At 37.7% G+C, this 19,068-nt stretch overlaps 1 protein-coding gene across 11 annotated transcripts in view; it reads right to left on the minus strand.

Annotated features, from left to right (window-relative positions):
- HIVEP2 (HIVEP zinc finger 2) overlaps window positions 1-19,068 on the minus strand; it is a 195,617-nt gene that overhangs the window by 136,118 nt on the left and 40,431 nt on the right. For 3 of the 11 annotated variants that reach the window (XM_063707898.1, XM_055392031.2, XM_063707899.1), the window contains exon 2: window positions 14,865-14,938. The exons of the other annotated variants lie outside the window; for them this stretch is intronic. The gene's annotated coding sequence lies outside the window, so the exon portion shown is untranslated. The remainder of the gene's footprint in view (window positions 1-14,864; window positions 14,939-19,068) is intronic. 11 annotated transcript variants of the gene reach the window in all.

A 19,068-nucleotide genomic window follows, 5' to 3' on the forward strand; every position in this document is an offset into this window, starting at 1 on the left:
CAAAACATGTTTGGGGCTTTACTCTGGAGGGTAGCTCTCCAGTGAACAAGTAGTTAACAAAATGACATTTCTCTTCCTGTCCTGGTAGGTTCTACATCACTTTCCTCAAGAATGATAACACTGCTATAAATACAGGTGCAACATATTTTTAGTACTAAGATTTCACAAAGCATTCACGTTTCTCTCCTGTGCATATGTGTCAACAGTATGTGGCCTAGTTTAAAGAACCTAAATGGAAATGTTCACTGGTGCCCTCTAGTTGATCACTGCTAAAGCAATTTTGAGGAAGTACACGTGTACCTCCATCATCCCACTCATAAATATTGTAAAGTTCCCAATCAACATTCAGCCATTAATTCCTGACATAAAATGTGAAATAAAAAATGAAATTTAGAAACTGTTTTATTTCATAAGGTTTCATTATGCATTTTTTTGGAAAATGAACAATAAAGAAAAACTTTGAGAAACAGAAAAAAAAAACCCTAAAAGATAAGATGAGACATATTCCTATTTGCCAAAGAAGAAAGAATGTATTAATACTTAATATTAACTCAGAAACCAAAAATGTTTCACTAATTTTACTAAAGGATAGTTCAAAATCAGCCAAGGCACCCTGAAATGATCATGTTTCACCCTGCTACATACATTTGACAGCTTTCAGTCATGGTGGTCTATGCTGGTCAAGTCTGAACTGAGGACCCTCAGATAATTTTAAAACAATACCAATATCCAAAGGAGACACTATTCCAAATTGCACTGACATATTAACTATCAATTCAGAGATCACCAATTGAATCCCATAAAAGGTTATTTCCATCAGCACTCTTAGTTTTAGTAATTCCAGGCCTGTTAAATTTACTATCAACAGAACAATTGTTTTTTGTTAAGAGAAAATGAAACTTCCTTACCCTAGATTAGAAACTATGCTATCATTACAGTTATTTAAATCTGTGAGATCATTTCCTGCATTGTCTCCTCCAATGAAGAAGTTAAACAAATCACCGCTTAAAATTTAAAAATGCAAAAATACATTTCAGAGAGTATGTGCTTTTATCTTTCTGAAATATCAAACAATGTAATCACCTGGTCACTAAATTTAGGACCAGATTATTTAATTATCTGGAAATAACTGGGGGGAAGGGGAGGATATAGCAAAGGGCGATGCAGCAAAAAAAAAAATTGCTTTTTCAAATTAATCTTTCTAGAAACAATATTTAAATTCATTCCCCTATGTCACTAGTAAAATACCATGACAATAAATCATTTTACATGTTTTAACTATATTCAAAAAATGGGAAAATACATCCCTAGTTCACTATCCTATGCCCAGTCAAGGACAGATAACTCACATTTAGTCTATAAAGTTAGTTTTCTCCTTTAGTCTCAGTATTATGATGGGATTCTGTTTTGTTTTGTTTTGTTTTATTGTTCTTTTTGAGACGCTCACTGTGTTGCCCAGGCTGCAGTGCAATGGTGTGACCACAACTCACTGGGACCACAGGTGCATGCCATGTAAAGATGGGGTCTCGCCACATTGCCAGGGCTGATTTCAAACTCCTGGACTCAAGCAATCCTCCCACCTTGGCCTCTGAAAATGCTGGGTTTATCAATGTGAGCCACTGTGTCCAGCCACAGATTCTGCTTTATTTTTAATTTAAAAAATTACATCCTTAAATCTTCTCATTGTTTAATAGTGACATTTTTTCATTTAGTAAATAAGATTGCTTCCAAAATATTTCATGGGCTTATGCTCAATGAAGTCATTATCTTCATTGTTTTCCCACCCTGCAATGCACCTGCAAGAGTGCATGCACACACACACATATTCAACCTTTCCCTCATGCCTGATCTCCTTTGATGAGGTCAAACATTCAAAGAACCCAAGGTATATTCAAGAGAGTCATCCTTAACTCCTCCTTAAACCTCAGCTCCCATGTCTAATCACCAAGCCATGACAATTTTACCAAGTTACCTCTCTTCCTTGTCTGTCTTCTCTCTAATTCCACTGTCGTGACCTTAGTTTTACCCTTTAACCCAGTGCTTCTTTCAGGGAAATAAAATAACTATCCTCAGTTCTCCCTCTTCTCCCAAACTATGCCCTACACGACCAAAAATGAGTTGTAGAAAACATAACTCTGACTATACTGCTCATTCCATCAAAACCCTTCAATGGCTCCTAGTTGTATCATACAAAGTCTTGTATCAGAGATTACACTATCATAATTTTTCATTTATGTGTTTGAACTTTCTATTTGATTTTGAGCTCCTTAAGGTCAGAGACTATGTTATACTTATTACTGCATCTCCAGCTCTCAGCAGAGTACCTGGCACTTTTGTTGAACTAAAGTGGACTGAATGACAGGACACTGCATTGACATTTTAAACTCCTGATGTGGCCATGCATGGTGGCTCACATCTGTAATTCCAGCATTTTGAGAGACCGGCAGGAGGATCTCCTGAGTCCAGGAGATGGAGACCAGCCTGGGCAACAAAGCAAGACCCTGTCTCTACAAAATATTAGCTGGGTGTGGTGGCATGCACCTGTAGCCCTAGCTACTTGGGAAGCTGAGGCGGTAAGATCACTTAAGGAATTTGAGATTACAGTGAGCTGTGATGATGCCACTGCACTCCAGCCTGAGCAACAGAGCAAGTCCCTGTCTCAAAATAAACAAACAAAGAAACAAACAAACAAAACTCCTGATGTGGTCTAACTAGACTAGATAAAAAGAAGGCATGGCAGAGCAATTCTCTTTGAAATCAAAGAAAACTGAGTTCAACAATAGTCTTATCATATCTTAGGCAATTACATAACCTCTCTGAACCTTAGGTTCCCAAGATACAAAATGGTGTTATGGCAAATGGAATAACATACACTGTGTGCCTCCTACAATAGCTGGCACCTATTGAGAAGGTGCTCAATAAATGGCAGCTATTATTATGTTTAGTGATTTCTGCTGTGCAATTATACATACATTTATCAGACATCAAAATGACCTATTTTGGTGCTGTCCACTAGACAGGTATCTATATATCTATACTGTCTAACACTGTAGCCGCTGGCCATAAATGGCTCTTGACACTTGAAATGTGGCTAGTATAACTGAGAAACTGATTTTTCAATTTTAATTAATTTAAATTTAGATAACCTCATGAGTCTGGGTGGCTACAGCACTGGACAGCACAGACCAAATTAGCCCTGACATCGATGGAGCACCCTTTAAGTGTCTATCATTTCCCCTTTCCCCAAAATCAGTCTTGTTTACAAGGATTCAAGTGCCAGTGTTAATTAGGGTCTATGTCTTCACTTTTGTTAATTCAACATTGCCTGCTCTGTTAAAGAAATCAGACCTAAATGCCTATATTTTTCACTCCCTTTGCAAATTAGCTCTAACACTAGTAGAAGGGGCTCTGCATCAGTAAAACAACCCATTCTATTTAAGAAATTTATCCATGAAAGTGTGAGAAGATCAGATAACAGAGTTCCATAGAGAATCTTCCTCAAATAAGCTCCTCCAAAACTTTGTATCTTTACAAAGTTAACGCAATTCAGCTTTTATTGCGTGTACTTCTTCACATATTCGTGCACTTGCTCTGCATTCCTTCTAACACTCTAAATTCATTGAAGGTAGAAACAATCTTGCTTCATTTCCCTGTACACATTTTGAAAGAATTACTACCAAAGAAATGAATGAAGAATACAGTCCACAGAATGGAATCCCCAGCACAACACAGAGAGATGGATCAGAGTGGCAAGTGCACAGGATCTGGACCAAAAGAGCTTGCTTCAAATCTCACCTCTGCCATTAACATTCTATGAGGTTTGGAAAAATCACCTGACCTCCTATCTGTCAAATAATGATAATACTAACTGCAACTCCTAAATATCCTATTAATATAATAATCTAATGAGATAAATCAGACATATAAATATTAGTGCAAATAGTGTAACTGAGAAAGTAATACAAAAAACACTTAAATCTCTATCTTGTATATTACTACAGAAAATAATGTCCCATAAATATGAAAAACACCAGGTATCTGTCTTGACAATCTGTATAAATGTCTAGAGGGAAAGATCAATTTTAAAATAATTATAAGGATGATTACACTTCCATTTGTAAACTGTAATATTAGTCATTACCGGTGGTGTACAGTTTTTATCTGACATCAAGGTCATAGAATGTTGAAATACGCTTTCGTATATATGGCCTGTCTCCTTAATTATACCTGTGCTGTAAAGATAGGGTCTGCGGTCTTCAAAAGTATTTGGTAAAAATAGTTCACTTTTGTTGTTTGCTTTTCAGTTCACAAAGCACTTTCACTTACGTGCTTAAAGTTCTCTTCGGGACAACTCCAAGATAGGCTGAGGATTTTAGTATTTCCACTTTGCAGAAAAGTAAAGTAATAACAACGTCAGTAAGTAAAACCATCAGATTAATAACTCGAAGTCTAGAACTCCTGTTCTTGTACTCAAGGAATTTCCTACTGTTTCTCATTTCCAAAGGAGAACCCAGATTGTGTTCATGTGTTCCCACATTAAGAATTTTAGCAAAATACTAGGTATTACACTGTACATCTATCTCATCATACATATGTATGTTTACATAAAATTTAATATTAATATTAATATATAATTTAATAATTTTAAAAAGTGTTCTCACCCACACTCACTTAGCAGATCCTTACAGATAGGGTATGCCAGGTAGGACAATCACCATTTATAGATAAGGAAACTGGGTTTTGGAAAGATCTCAACTCTTGACTGTGTCTTTGCAGGGTTATGGAGATTAATGATCTGTGCACCTGGGCTACGGATCGAGATCTACTATCACCCAGTTGAGTAACTTCAAATAAGTCACCCAACCTCCCTGGGCCTCGCCCTCCTGTGTAAAATGAGAGACTTTGAGTCACTCACAGATACCACCTAGCTTTTAAAACTGTTATTCTGCAATTCAGCTAATTCGGCAACATCGCTGAGACACGGCCCCCGATGGTCTAAGTCCTTGCTGGTTCTTTGTCCTCTCTCAAACACTGTAATCCCTCTTAACAATATCTGTTTCTCCACAATCGAAAAACTGGACTTCATTAAGGAGTTCATTCTGTTTGTTTGTTTATCTTTATAGAGCCTTAGGCCCTGTTTATGTCCCGTTTATTCTTTGATCTTTTAGCTATGTCCAGCCAGTAAAAACGTTCCCTAGAAGAAAGGCTAGCTGAAACAGACACATGCAGGCACAGGGGTCCCAGGGAAAAGGGTGTGACCTCACCTGGCCTGGCCTCACTGCGCTGCCTACTGCACTTTCACTTTGGGGATAGGAGATGCTTGTCTGTGTTGATGGGTTTTGATATCTTTTACATTCTTATTTTTTAAAGAAATAGTACAAAACCCAAGGGTGATAGGAAAGACAGGCTCTTGCACCCAGGTCCAGGAACAGGGTCACAACAGATTTTAAACAATTTAAGTGGCCCAACTAAGAACATTTCCACCATAAAGAAGGGGCAAGTCCGAAAGAAGTCATGTCTAAGGGCACCTGGCTAAAAGTAGGGACTCATGTGCACAAATCCACACATATCCTCTGCTGGCATGGATAAAGCTCTTCCTACATCCCGGCGGAGGTGCCAGAGAAATAAGCAACCTGACCCCCCAAGAGTCTTTGGAGCCTGGCAGTAACCTGAGCTGCTCTAGGTTATTTTTGCTGATGGCTAGTGGTTCTTAAAGGGACTGTGTTCTAAGTACACATGTCCAGACATAGGATGCAAATTAATAAGACAGAAGTGATTGATCTATCTTCATTAAACAAAGTCCATAAATGCATATAATAGATAAATGAGAAGACATGTGAGCAAATATTTTAATGACCTTTCAAAGGGATATATCCTGTGATATAACATCAATGGCTTAATACAAGGCAATACTGAATAACACACAATTCTATTGGTGTAAAATGTGAAGACAGCAGGCATTCCCCCAAGGCTCTGTCCTCAGTGCAAGCCTCCTAAATAAGGGAATGGGGAGTCAAGATTACAGATGGAAATGACTTCCAGGACTGAGCTCTACAGTTGTCATCCCACTTAAATGCTCGCTACAACTCTCAGAAGTATAATCATTCCATCGTACCAAAAAGGAAAGTGGAGCTCGGCGAGGCTTCGTAACATAGGGCAAAAGTTACATGACGGATGGGTGCAAGCCCCTTCCAATAATGTCTATGGGAAAGGTGAAGATTCCAAAAGCAAATACCCCACTCAATAAATCATTCTCATGAAACAATTAGTCCTTTCATTCTCTATCCCACATCCCTATATTGGCCAGGCAGGAACTGGAAAGTGGGACCTGGAGTCACAAACACCCAGGTTTGTAAACCTTTTCCACCACAAACTTGCTGGGTGACGTTGGGCAAGGTGGATACACTCCTTGAGCCTCAGTGGTAGTAGTATCTACATGATCAGGTTGTTTAGAGAGTAAATGAGGTCATCGTATGTGTAATATATTTGGAATGGTGCCTAGCATGAAGAAACCCCACAGTAAAACAATTGCTCTTATCAGTTGCATTAGTATTCCTAATGCAGCAAGTGTGCAATTCAATTTCCCTTGAAAAATTTGATAACCTATAATCATAATAAAAATCACGTAACAGCTAATTATCAAGCAGGTACTGTACAGATACTATCTCTGGTGATCACAATTTTGCCAGGAAAGTGATCTGACTCCCCTTTGCAGATGAGGGAACTGAAATTTACAAAGGTTTAGTATCTTGCCCAAATTACATCTAGCAAGTGACAGGACAGGGACTTTAATTTAGGTCCGACTTCAAAGCCCGTACTCCTTTCTCTCAATCAAGAAATAGCCAGAGAAATGGCATGAAGAGCAGTGGGAACAACCCTCTATTCTATCCAGTTCTATTCTATCCAGTTCTATTCTACAACTTGTTAACTCTGCCCTAAAGTCAGTGTGTAACCTCTTAACCTGTTTCACCTGCATTTTTTGGAGGGAGGGAAGCCTAATCTCTGCAGCATGTTATCCATCCATTATTGGTTTACAGGTAATTCTACAGAGAATGATAAAGTTCTCTGTAACCCTATTTAAAATATATTATTCTAAGGGTTCATTTCTGAGCCATGGCTCTTCAGAAATCCACAAGCCCTGTATTACATAATCATGATAAAGCCACACAAATGCGTAAAAGCTTATAGTTCATAAAGCATCTTCACAAACATTCGCTCACTTAATCATCCTAACAACTGAGCAAGGTAGCTATATGCCTGTTTCTCAGATGCTGAAACTGAGGCTCAAGTTAAGTCTATTGCTTATAGTTATATAATCAATAAATAGTAGAGTTGCCATTTTAATAGCTGGGTTTTATGATGTCATATCTGTGTTCCATCCATTGTATTAAGTCCAGCTCAGGAAAAATATCAGCATCTTTCTAGTGTGATCTGCTACAATCTATAATATATCAAGAGACGACATATTATTAGCCTCTCCTTCTGTCTTTCAGGTACTATCTTTTACTTGTGTTGTAAAATATAGTTTTAATTAATTTCAACATTATTTCCTAACATAGCATAATACCTACTCAAGAAAACCAAGTCAACAGATTAACTTCCCAAAGCTTGACTGTTCAAGAGCACAGGGGCCATATCTTACTCATCATTTTATAGCCTGCAGTACCTTATGGCACTTAAAAGTAGATGATCCATAAATTAAACTGAATAAAGCTCAAGACAACTGTAACTTTATAAAATTATATGTCCCTACTTTACATAATAATTTTTAAAAACTTTAAGGTACTTTTAACAGTGAACTTGACAACAGAAGTTATGTTTCAAGATCACATTTATTGAGTGTCCAGCGTGTCTTGCAGTGCTCCAAGTGCTTTACATTTACTACTTTATTTCTGGAAAACAATTCTATGGGTAGGCACTAATATTTTTTTTTATTTTACAGATGAGGAAACTAAATCAAGTTAACTTGGACAAGGGCATAGAGCTAGTTAGTGGTAGAGCAGTCATTTGAACGCAGGGTCTCCGGCATCCACAGCATGTGTTCAGAACCACTCCACTACACTGTCCCCACTGATAATATGCCAGACACTGTCCTCAGACCTTAATTCATCTTCACAACAACCCTGGGACCAGTAGAAAATCATCTTGGAGATTGAAAGTCGCCTTGATAATTCACTGGCACAAATTGGTATTCAGGAGAAAAATTAAGTAATCCAATTTAATTGTTTATAACAGTCCTGCTCCATGACCAAAAATATCACAAGTAGCACATCCATCACATTACAATTTTAAAAGTTGTTGGGAAAATAAAACTTAGAGCTACATTTTAATTTTAACACTTGAAGTTTAAATTTATAGCCAGTTTACCCCTTCTTGAACAGTATCTTGATATGTTTTCTGTGCAGTCTTGTACACTTCACATTGTTTTCTGTTTGTAGTCTTACAGTTGTGATTCTATCTAGCATCCACTGAAATTTTGGTTTTTTTTAAACAATAAAAATCTGGTAGAAATGTTTTTTTCAGGACTTCAATTTTTGTCTCTTTTCTTGCCTTCACCTTATTTTCTCATCTTTTTTTCCTTTGTAGTTTCCCTTTCTTGTTATTGGTTTGTTTCCTGGTCAAATGATGTAGGATGGTATGTATAGCAATCTTCCAAAACTAGATGCTTAAGAGTAGGTTCCTCAAAGTTGAGTCTATGGGCAATCCACATCATTATCTCCAGGGCTGGGGCTCCAAATCTACATTTTTTCAGCAAGTTGCCAAGGTGAATTCTCTACATACTGGGATAAATCATAAGATTTTCAGTCTGCTGATTCCTGTAAGTGGTTCTTCCATTGAAGCCTTTTTCATTTAGCAGTGTGTATGTGCTAGTTTTATAAAAACATAAACTTCACTCTCTAGACTTCAGCTGAGAGTGTCACACAATATGGGGCATTTTATGTGCTAAATTTAAACCAAAGATTTTAACACACTGTATTATTTATTTCAATGTGTAGCAGCCAGGAAACACAACTAGAGAATAGAGAGTGGATCAAACTAGGCCTCCAAAGATAATGAATGGCTTAGGAAATGCACCCAACCTGTTTCATTTGAGTTTACCAAAGCAATAGATTTTTATTTTTGGTGTTTCATTTTCATATAAAACCTGATCATTTGGATCCCTCAATTAACCTTCATTATTAAAAACTACCTTATTGAACCAATTAATGGCCAATGTTAGAGAAAAACATTCAAATAAAACTTCATCAGAAGTTTTCATTTAATAGAAATTATTTAATTACTAACAATGCAAGAGATAAGCTTAAACTTAGAATGTGACCTTTTTTGAGATGTCACTTGCTGAAATGTTTGATTATTGTCCATAAAACCTGACAGGAAGTTCAGATTACTATACGTGGGTCTCTAAGAGAGGCTAATATAGTCAATCGTGTCACATCACCTACCCTCCTAATCTTCACACTTAGTGTTTGTTCTTCAACCTTATGGAGACACCCAGTTCCTCAATTCCAGCAGTTCACCATCTTCCTCCTCCTCCTGCTCTGGGTTTCTTTCACTATTGTCTCTGAATCCCACTGTGAACCACTTTGCCCTTTGTCTTGCCAGCATCCCAACTCATCTGATACCTTGTCCTTCATACCCATCCTAAAAAACACTCAATTTGGTTCACTGGTTTTTCTGTCCCTATGTAATCTAGAGGGGCTGAGAAAAAGCACCAATTTCACAGGCTGGGCTACTTCTTTGGAGCCTCTGAATGTCGGCCTCTCATTCCAGGATGCTCTGCTCAGCACTCTCTGCCATTTCCTCCAGAGACAATTCCAAGTGTTCCCCATTTTTGTCAATATTATCCAGTTTTTCCAGATAAATAAATTTGCCTTTCACTTCACAAAAAAGAAAAAACAATAAAATAATGAATTTTTCAAAGAAAATTATGTTTAATGCACAGTTTCTACCCATAAACTTAGTAGTATACCTCCTTCTGCCCCAATCAGTCCTTTCTGGTGCTCAAAGCACTCTAGCTGCTCCAAGATTCTGCTCAATTATCATCTTTCCTCTATATCATCTACATTTCCCTCTCCAATGGCTCTACTTGGTCAGCACATATAAATAGGTTCACAATGATGCAGAAATGCTTTCTGGGTCTTACCTCTTATTCTATCATCTCACTCCTCCTACACACAGCCAAGCTTTCTTGAGGTACAGAGTATGACTATATTGTTCTCTTCTCTACCTCCACAAACATAGTTCCAGATAGGCCCTCAGTAATAATTCTTATTGTTTCAATATTGATGCTGAAAATAGAGAAAGCCCAATAGAAAGGTGGAAACATAGTTCAGCAGCCACTTTATAAAAAGAGAATATCCAACAGCCAAAAAAATAGGAAAAGGGGCTCAACTTTGTTAACCACCAGAGAAATAAAAATTAAAACTATAAGGTACACCACTACATAGCCATCAGAATGGCCAAAATGCAAAAGATGAAAATACTACAGCAGGTTGAGGACAGTTAGGACCCTCATGCATGTTAGAAGGGGCACAAATTGGCATACCTGCTTTAAAAAGGCACGTGGTAATAACTACTAAAGTGGAATTCATGCAAGCCCCATGATGTAGCGACTCCACCCCTGGGCTGCATCTGCAGAGATGTACCATAATATTCATAGAAGCACTATTTGTAAGAGCCAAAGCCAAAAGTAATCCAAATTCATCAATGGTAGAACGAAGAGATTATAGCACATTCATAGGATGGAATTCAATACAGTAATGAGAATGGATGATTGTTACACATGAACAAATGTCACTGACATACCATGGAGTGAAATAAGTCAGACACACACACATGATGCAGAGCATATGATTCCATATACATAAAGGACAAAAGCAGGCAAAAGTAATAGATATGGTGTTAACAGTTACAACAGCAGTTACCCTTGGGTTCTAACATAACTGGAAAAGGGCAAGAGATGTGCTCTCAGAATGCTGATAATATATTCAAATGGTGAAAATCCATCAAACTGTCTACATCCTTTTCTGTATATACATTATATTACACAATTTTAAAATCTGGATATATTGATTCATCCTTGAGCCACCTCTTATTCAAAACACTCTTGACCTCCTTCTCTGTCTCACTCTATAGACGCTAAGATCCTGAGGCCAGGGACTAATCCTTGTCTATCTCGGCTTCCCTACTTCCTATACAGAGCTTAGTACACGCCTGCTCTCAACAAATGATTCTGGATGAGTGAACGAGCATGGCACCTCAGCCCCACTGATTTTGGTCTCTTTTATGCTCTTGATGCTGAAGTCTGCATTTTCAGCCTCTTCCCTGGGCTCCAGGTCTTGATCTCTGCCTATAGACACTGCAGTGATAACAACCTACCCTTTATTTGGAACTGGCTTTGAGTCTGGAGCTTTACCTATCACAAACAGCCTGCATGTTAGTAATTATTACCCTCACTTTACAGACCAGGAAATCAAGGATCCCAGAGGTTTACCTAAGAATGCACAGGTGATAAACTGGAGAAGTAAAATTGAAACTCAGGTCTTTCTTATCCCAAAGCCAAGGATCTTTCCACAGACCACACATGAACACAGACACAATAAATCTAAAATGTAGGTCACACAGGCTGCGCGCAGTGGCTCACACCTGTAATCCCAACATTTTGGGAGGCCGAGGCGGGCGAATCACCTGAGGTCAGGAGTTCAAGACCAGCCTTACCAACATGGCAAAACCCCATCTCTACTAAAAATACAAAAATTAGCCAGGTGTGGTGGTGCGCGCCTGTCCTCCCAGCTACTCAGGAGGCTGAGGCAGGAGAATCACTTGATCTCAGGAGGTGGAGGTTGCAGTGAGGTCGCACTACTGCACTCCGGCCTGGACGACAGAGTGAAACTCCATCTCAATAAATAAATGAATTAAAATTAAAATTAAAAAATGAAATGTAGGTCACTACTTTTCTCAAAGGCCTGCTCATCTTCCTTATCCTGAGCAATATGATCACTACCCACCTTGTCACCCAAGCTGCAGTCCTGGGAATTGCCTTCAATTTCCCTCACCCTTCACACTGACTCAGCCACTAAGTACTGTGTGCTAAGCTTGACAGTCCATCCTGTGCTCACTATTCTAAATATCGCAGCATTAATTCAGGCTTTCATTGTTTTTTTGCTTGAATATTACTGTAATTGTCTGCACACCATGTCTCCCAAATCCAGGCTTGGCTTCCTCTGTATCATTCTTGTGATGCTGCCTGAGAGATATCTGTAAAATGCTAATCGGAATATGTCCCCCGTCTTGCCTGCAGGACAGAGTTCAAACATAGCAGCATGGCATACCCTCCTTGACCTGGTCGTGGCCAAGCTCTCCAGATCCTTCCTTTGTGACTCTACTCCTCCTCCCACTTTGTAATCCTGCCATGTGAAGATTTACTGCTCACAAATGCATCTCTCTGTTTCCATGTCTATGGATCCTTTTTTGCTAAGGCTTTATCTTCCTGGAATGCCCTTTCCCATGCTGTCTACCAGGCAAATTCCCACCCATCCTGCAAGAGGCAGCTCAAGCACTTAGTCCTCTGTCAAGCCTCTCAAGTAAAGCTGCTGCATTGCTTTCATGTCACAGCTAAGCTTTGTGCATCCTTCTCTTACAGCCCTTTCATAATGTATTGCAGTTTTTACAGACTGCAGCCTTCACTTCTAGACCATTAGCTCCTTGGGGACACATGTCTGCTCTTTATTGCATGCTCAGGCCCACACGCAATAGTCAACAATACTTGAACAAGTGAATTAGTAAATGAAACCAATTGTATGTGTACATATAATCTTAGTTGCAAATAATTTATTTTTAAAAGCAAATCCCAAGAGAATGAACCAGGCAGAAACAATGAGGCAAGAATAGATCATTTATCTTTGTAAACTCTACGAGAGTGCAGCTCAAAGTGTAAAGCTGAAAACAACATTTAGCTGTTGTGTAAGTGTCTGCAGGAACATAGCATCCTCCTCTCCCAGGCCTCTCATCAATAATCTTCTCCTACCACCACCGCAGCCATCTCTGATCCTGGGCAGGGGTTAAGTACAGAGGTGAAAGGAAAAGGGTGAAGATCTGTATTGAATAGCCTATTTCCTGGATCCCTAGTCTCTGAACCTAGTGGAGAGAATCACTGATACTCAACCTCAAGTTTTTGGTGAAATAAAAATGGCCTAAACCTTAATAGAGATAATTCTTAGTGGAGAGAAATCTATTAAGGTCTAAACCTTAATAAACCTTAATATAAGGTCTAAACCTTAATAGAGATGATTCTCAGGATAGAGCAGAATATTCCATGTATCTCCTGGATTGGCTAAAGTGGAACAGAGCAAAAATAAACGTTTTTCAGATTGTGCTGTCATTTCTAAGATGCAGGACAGGAACGTGGGCATATCAATAGTCAAGTGGTGATGCTGTCACTTTTGAATGAAGAAACTAAACAAAGGACTGGGGAAATTGACAAAGATGAGTATGGCTGCAAAGCACAGTGAGAGAAGAAACTTGATGTCTGAGAGTTGAGTGAGGGGCTGAGAAACTGTAGGCAGGAATACCCACTTCACCAATCACTCCACGCCACCTCACCACCCTGGGCCACACGGTATTTAAGTACAAGGCAGGACATCAGATGACCTACCGAAAGTACTCCTTGCACAGAGAAGAAAGCTGACTACGGCTCTTGCCAGCGCCTACTCTACGTGAAGGCTACAATTAAACAGCTCTCCCTGGAATAAGACTGTGGAAAGAAGCAGCCAAGTGCCCCCCTGAGACACACAGAAAAGCAATAACTATGTTGACATTCCAAGAAGAGAGAGGGAGAAGAGCATTTTTCTTGCAGTCTCATTCTTTAATTGCCTCTTCTGGCTTCCTTTCTGGAGAGAGAAGGGAGGTGGGTGATGGCGGCTGGATCATGTAAAAGACCAGAGTGCAGCTGATGTGAACTTCTATCAGGCCTCCTTGCACAAAGACCTTATTATAATACACACATAAAAATGCATGGGCAAGTCTTGGAGGGTTGAGGTTTTTCCCCCCAAACTCACTCCCAGCCCCGTGCTTTGAATGCAGTTGTGTATACACACCCTCTGACAGAATAGGTTCTTCGTGTTGCCATGGAGCTGAAACCTCTGTAGTTTAGATGGAAGGATCACAGTGCTTTTATACTTCTAACAGCAGAGGTAAGAATCACTGCATAATATTAACTCCACTTTTATTTCAGATTTTCGGTCGCTTATCTTCGTATTCTGCGTGAACTCTATTTATATTTTTTTACTCCTTATAAAATTACCTCATAGAAGCTGCTAGCAAACTGATTCTTTTCTTTGTAAATCAATATGTCAAAACTTGAGTGCATACATGATGTGTGAGTTTTCCCCACTCCTGCCCTTTTTAACAGAGAAAATTTGTGACCTTATCACTTCTAGGGGAGTTTATGACAAATGCAAAGTACAAATCAATTCATAGCTAATAAATATGCTGTGAAACACATAAAACAGCGCATAACCAGTAAGTATTTTCTCTGATATGATAAACCTAAAGATTATTTATATTCTGATTACTATTTTTCAAATAGGTTTCAAGAATCAAAATCATATCTAGAACACTTTTGCAAACATAGATATGCTTCTGCAAGTTCCTCTCAGATCTTTTTTCAAAGCTTAGCTACTACCCTATTGTTTGGAAATCAAATAAAATAATCAAATGAAAGAAAAACAAAGTAATTTCCTAGCACAACCTCAATGTCTATGCTGCCCCTCCTTTTCAGATTTTGTATCTCCTAAGAAATCAGCGATTTGACTTCTGCAAAATCAAATGCAAAGGAGTTAAATAAAACAATTTTGATTTCCTACCTGGAAATATGCTTTTGGTCCTATCACACATTCTCATAATCTTGAGCCTCAATGTCTCAGGTAAATTCGCCAATCTGCCGACAAGAAGTTTTGTATTATGACTTCTCCTCCCACAGTGCATGCATTACAACTTGACTACGAAAATGACCTTCGTCTTAACCAGAACAGCAAAACTGAATCTATCGGTTTGAAAAATGAGAGTGCAAACATGCGGAGGAGGAAGAGGCAAAACAGGTGGATAAAATGTTGCACTAAGCTACACACAATATTAGTGCTAGAGTGCTCTGCAAAATGAAATCTTAAGAATTAGAAAATAGTTTATGAGGAATAAAATAGTGATGGCACTAGATGATAACCCAAATAATAAAATAAACATCCATGAGTCCACACCAAAGTCAATCAATCAATCAATAAAATATGTAGATACTTCCTCCCTTCAAAGATAAAGCTTAATTCTTCTCCCCTTAGGTGTGGGCTGACTTCCAAAGAATAGAATATATAGAGAGAAAAAGCAGTAACTTTACAATGGAAAAACCTGGCAGAGTCTACCATAACCAAGTGATCAAAGTTAATATTACCAGTGATAAGGCATGTTGATGTGACACAATTCCTAACATAATGTGATGAGACGGGAACCTTGCCTGGTGGTATTCTGCCCCCAAACTCATAAGCCCAGACTACAAAATTCCTGGCCCATACTCTTCCAAAATGTCAATTCCATCTGAAACAAGTAGACTGTGCCATGGTACTATCATATTGTATCTTGTGTCATATTAAATATTTTTAAAGTGAGTAGCTAATTAATACCAAATAAACTTCTCAGGCAAACCAAACCATTCTTTAAAACAGTTAACAACCACTCAAATAGAATAGCCTTTTTAAGATAGTAATATTGTTTAGATAGGAATTTTTCTTCTTCTCTTTTGATGCTTTCAGAACACCTCAGTATGACATCTTCAAATGGTGTACACTTCAGTTTTTTCTTTGCTAAAAACAGTGCGTATATTTCCACTATGACTAGCAACAATGGTGCTTGTATTGATTGTTCTGGCAGCTATTTAAATAGGCTTGTTCTCTCCCTATCTCAATGGCCTCACAATGCTAATACTACAATGCTCAGGACCTTCTGAGCACCCTAGCCAGATGCCCCTTACTGCTTGTGGACAGGCATTCCCCAGCCTCTTGGCTGGGTGACAGCAACCACAGCAGCCCACAAGACGGGTGGAGAACCAATGAGTAAAATGATAAACATTTGTGATGAAACAGGATGTTGGAGACAGGGGGGTGAGGAGACAAAATATCTCAACTCTGAACTACTAACACTACTTTGGAACTCCTAACAGTGTTCCCTTGTTGTAAAACTAGTAGCAGTAAACAGATATTTTTCTCTGGTGTTTTCTCCTTTATTATAATTAATGTCAGAATTACTGCTAAACAACACACCATTACCCAGGCACAGAACTTAAGACTGAGCTAACTGAACCACAAGCACTATACCCCCATAAATATTGTAAATGTTCATTGGAGACACTTAAACAATTATGTGAAAATAAAATGTTTTCTGGACACAGAACACAACATTTTCAATAGTTCAGCCCTTGCTGTTGATTGAATGTACACTTTAAACCGCCATTTCCCTTCTTATCTATGCCAGTTAGTAAGCACAAATTTAAGAAACTCTGAAATAAACATAGTACTTCACTTATACAGTGTCCTGGACTTGGACTTCACTTTGATGGACTCTCAATATGTAAGTAAATATCTCTTAAGTTGAAATTCTATTGAAACTATTCCCTGATTTCTGTACTTGGAGTACAATCATTTTGTTTTAATTGCTATGTATTGAAGAATCCACAAAATATTAATATTATAACTGTAATATTAATGCATTATGCATTCCTGCTCGACCCCATAAATTAATGTACCAGTACCATATATGCATATATACCAGTACAAAATTGCAGAAAAAACATGACTCAGGTGGTTCCCATTAATTCACACACTAATTCTGATATCACGGTTAACAAAACAAAACAAAACAAAAAGGTGAAATCACCACTATGGTGGTGCTCTCTTGGACTCCTTTTTAAAGAGTGTTATCAACAAGGATGTCTTCTTAGAGTCTACGATACTCATTTCTCTCATCCATTTCATTCTTGCTTTATTGCTAATGATGCACCAAAACAAAGCAAATGATTGCACCAAAGCAAAGTAAAAAAAAAAAAAATCCATCTTAGTAGCAATTTGATACTTTAAATAAATCTCTGAAAACCTTTTCCACCAGAAGTGTCCTAAAAGTGACAGATCATTTTGCACTATATACACAGAGATGGAACACAGCTATGCACTGAGGAATATGGAGGGGGCAGGAAGTGACTGAGATGCAGCAAGCTCACTTACTTCAGACTAAACACAAAACTTTATAGCAATATTAAACCCAAATTTCTAGTCATTTTTAGACTTAAAAACCCAATTCAGCCTGTCTGAATTTCAACTCATATTTGGCAAGTACCTCTAAATGAAAAAGTGGGAAATTACAAAGATGAATTTGAGGACACACATTCTACTTTTGTTCCCCACTTGTCACACTTATCATCCCCAAATATTATTTACCCATCTCTTTTATGCATTTATCTTTAAAAATCATTTCCGGAAAAATTAGTAATTAACATTTTGAAAACAATGCTAGAGTAAAAAGGTTACAGTGTCACATATACTTTCCTTTAAGAATGTAAATTACATATTTCCTTGTAAAGCTGTTGTTCATGTTGAACAACAGGACATCAAACTTGAAAAGGCAAAATTAAGCCTATGAGAAAACGCAGTAGGTGCAGTATCAGAGGTGAATGTGACATTTCATTCCAAGCACTACTGCACACACACAACTGATAAATTTCCTACTAGTACACTCAAGTCTAAATCATAATTCAATATGGATATTAGTCCATACTCTTTCTGAATGAAAATAAGGCTACCCAATGAAACTGATGACATGATCAAAAAAAGATAAACAGCCCTTTTTACCCTTCAAAAGAACAAAAGAGCACATGAGAATATTTCTATTAATACTGATATTTTAAAGCATAACACCATAACCTATATTACTCGGCAAGATCAGTTTATTATCCATTTGTTTTCATTTATCCCGAAGATCATTCTTAGTCTTTCTACTTGTATCAGTTCAATTTGTTACCCTCACACTATTATTATCAGTTAAGTAACCCTGGGTAAACTGTGGTTTTCATATCTATTGACCTGGGATAACACAGGCTGATATGTCATTAGCATAAGCTTGTCCTAACAAGTATGACTCCTCTCCTTTTAAGATTTGTTAAAACCGACTTAATTATATTTTCTTAACTATCTTGATGATTTGGGTTGCCCACTTACTTTATAATATTTTGGATATTACAATTTATCTTTTTAAACTAAGGGAAAACAACCTTTCATTCACTTTTTAAATTCTTCCTCCATTGTATGAAATATTGGAAGACATATTGAATTCCCATCTCTAAATAAGAGTTAAGAAAGATACTGCTCAACCATCTACCAATAAACTATTACCAGATAACTTAGGTTATTTTAAAATATTATAAGATCAATTAAACCAACATAAAGAAAATCTTGAAATGCACTATAAATTCCAAAAGTGCATCCTGTTTACACAATAAGATCTGAGCCTCAGAAAAAGAAAACCAACAAGGCATGATTTAGGTAATCAATACGGGGGCCCACTAAAATGATTTCTGCAAACGACCGGTGAGTTGAGCTCACATTTAAAAATGTACTATTACTTACATTTTAAAAGCAAGACACTGGAAAGTAGTGTTATAAATGCTCAAAAGCTCATGGAAAAAATAATTTCCAAACATGGAGTGTTTTTCAAGTGTTTAATAAATATAAGTATTTTTGTTTTTAAAACCTGAGGTTAAATACAATTCTTAATTTACTAACCGGATTCACTGTACTCAGAAATTCCTGCATATAGTTTTCATTTACTGTCTAATTTATCAATCTATAAATCTACATTTAATCTGAAAAAATTATATGACATAATAGACCCTTTAATTATTAATGGTTCAAACTGTTAAGTCCCCCCACCATGGTCATGGTTTTAGAATATACAAGTCCGTAAGAATCCAAGCCACTTGACAGTAGACCAAGAAGCAACATAAAAAATGATAATCAGTCTGGGCGCGGTGGC

The sequence above is a fragment of the Gorilla gorilla genome, chromosome 5 (assembly GCF_029281585.2).
Source record: "Gorilla gorilla gorilla isolate KB3781 chromosome 5, NHGRI_mGorGor1-v2.1_pri, whole genome shotgun sequence".
NCBI lineage: Eukaryota > Metazoa > Chordata > Mammalia > Primates > Hominidae > Gorilla > Gorilla gorilla.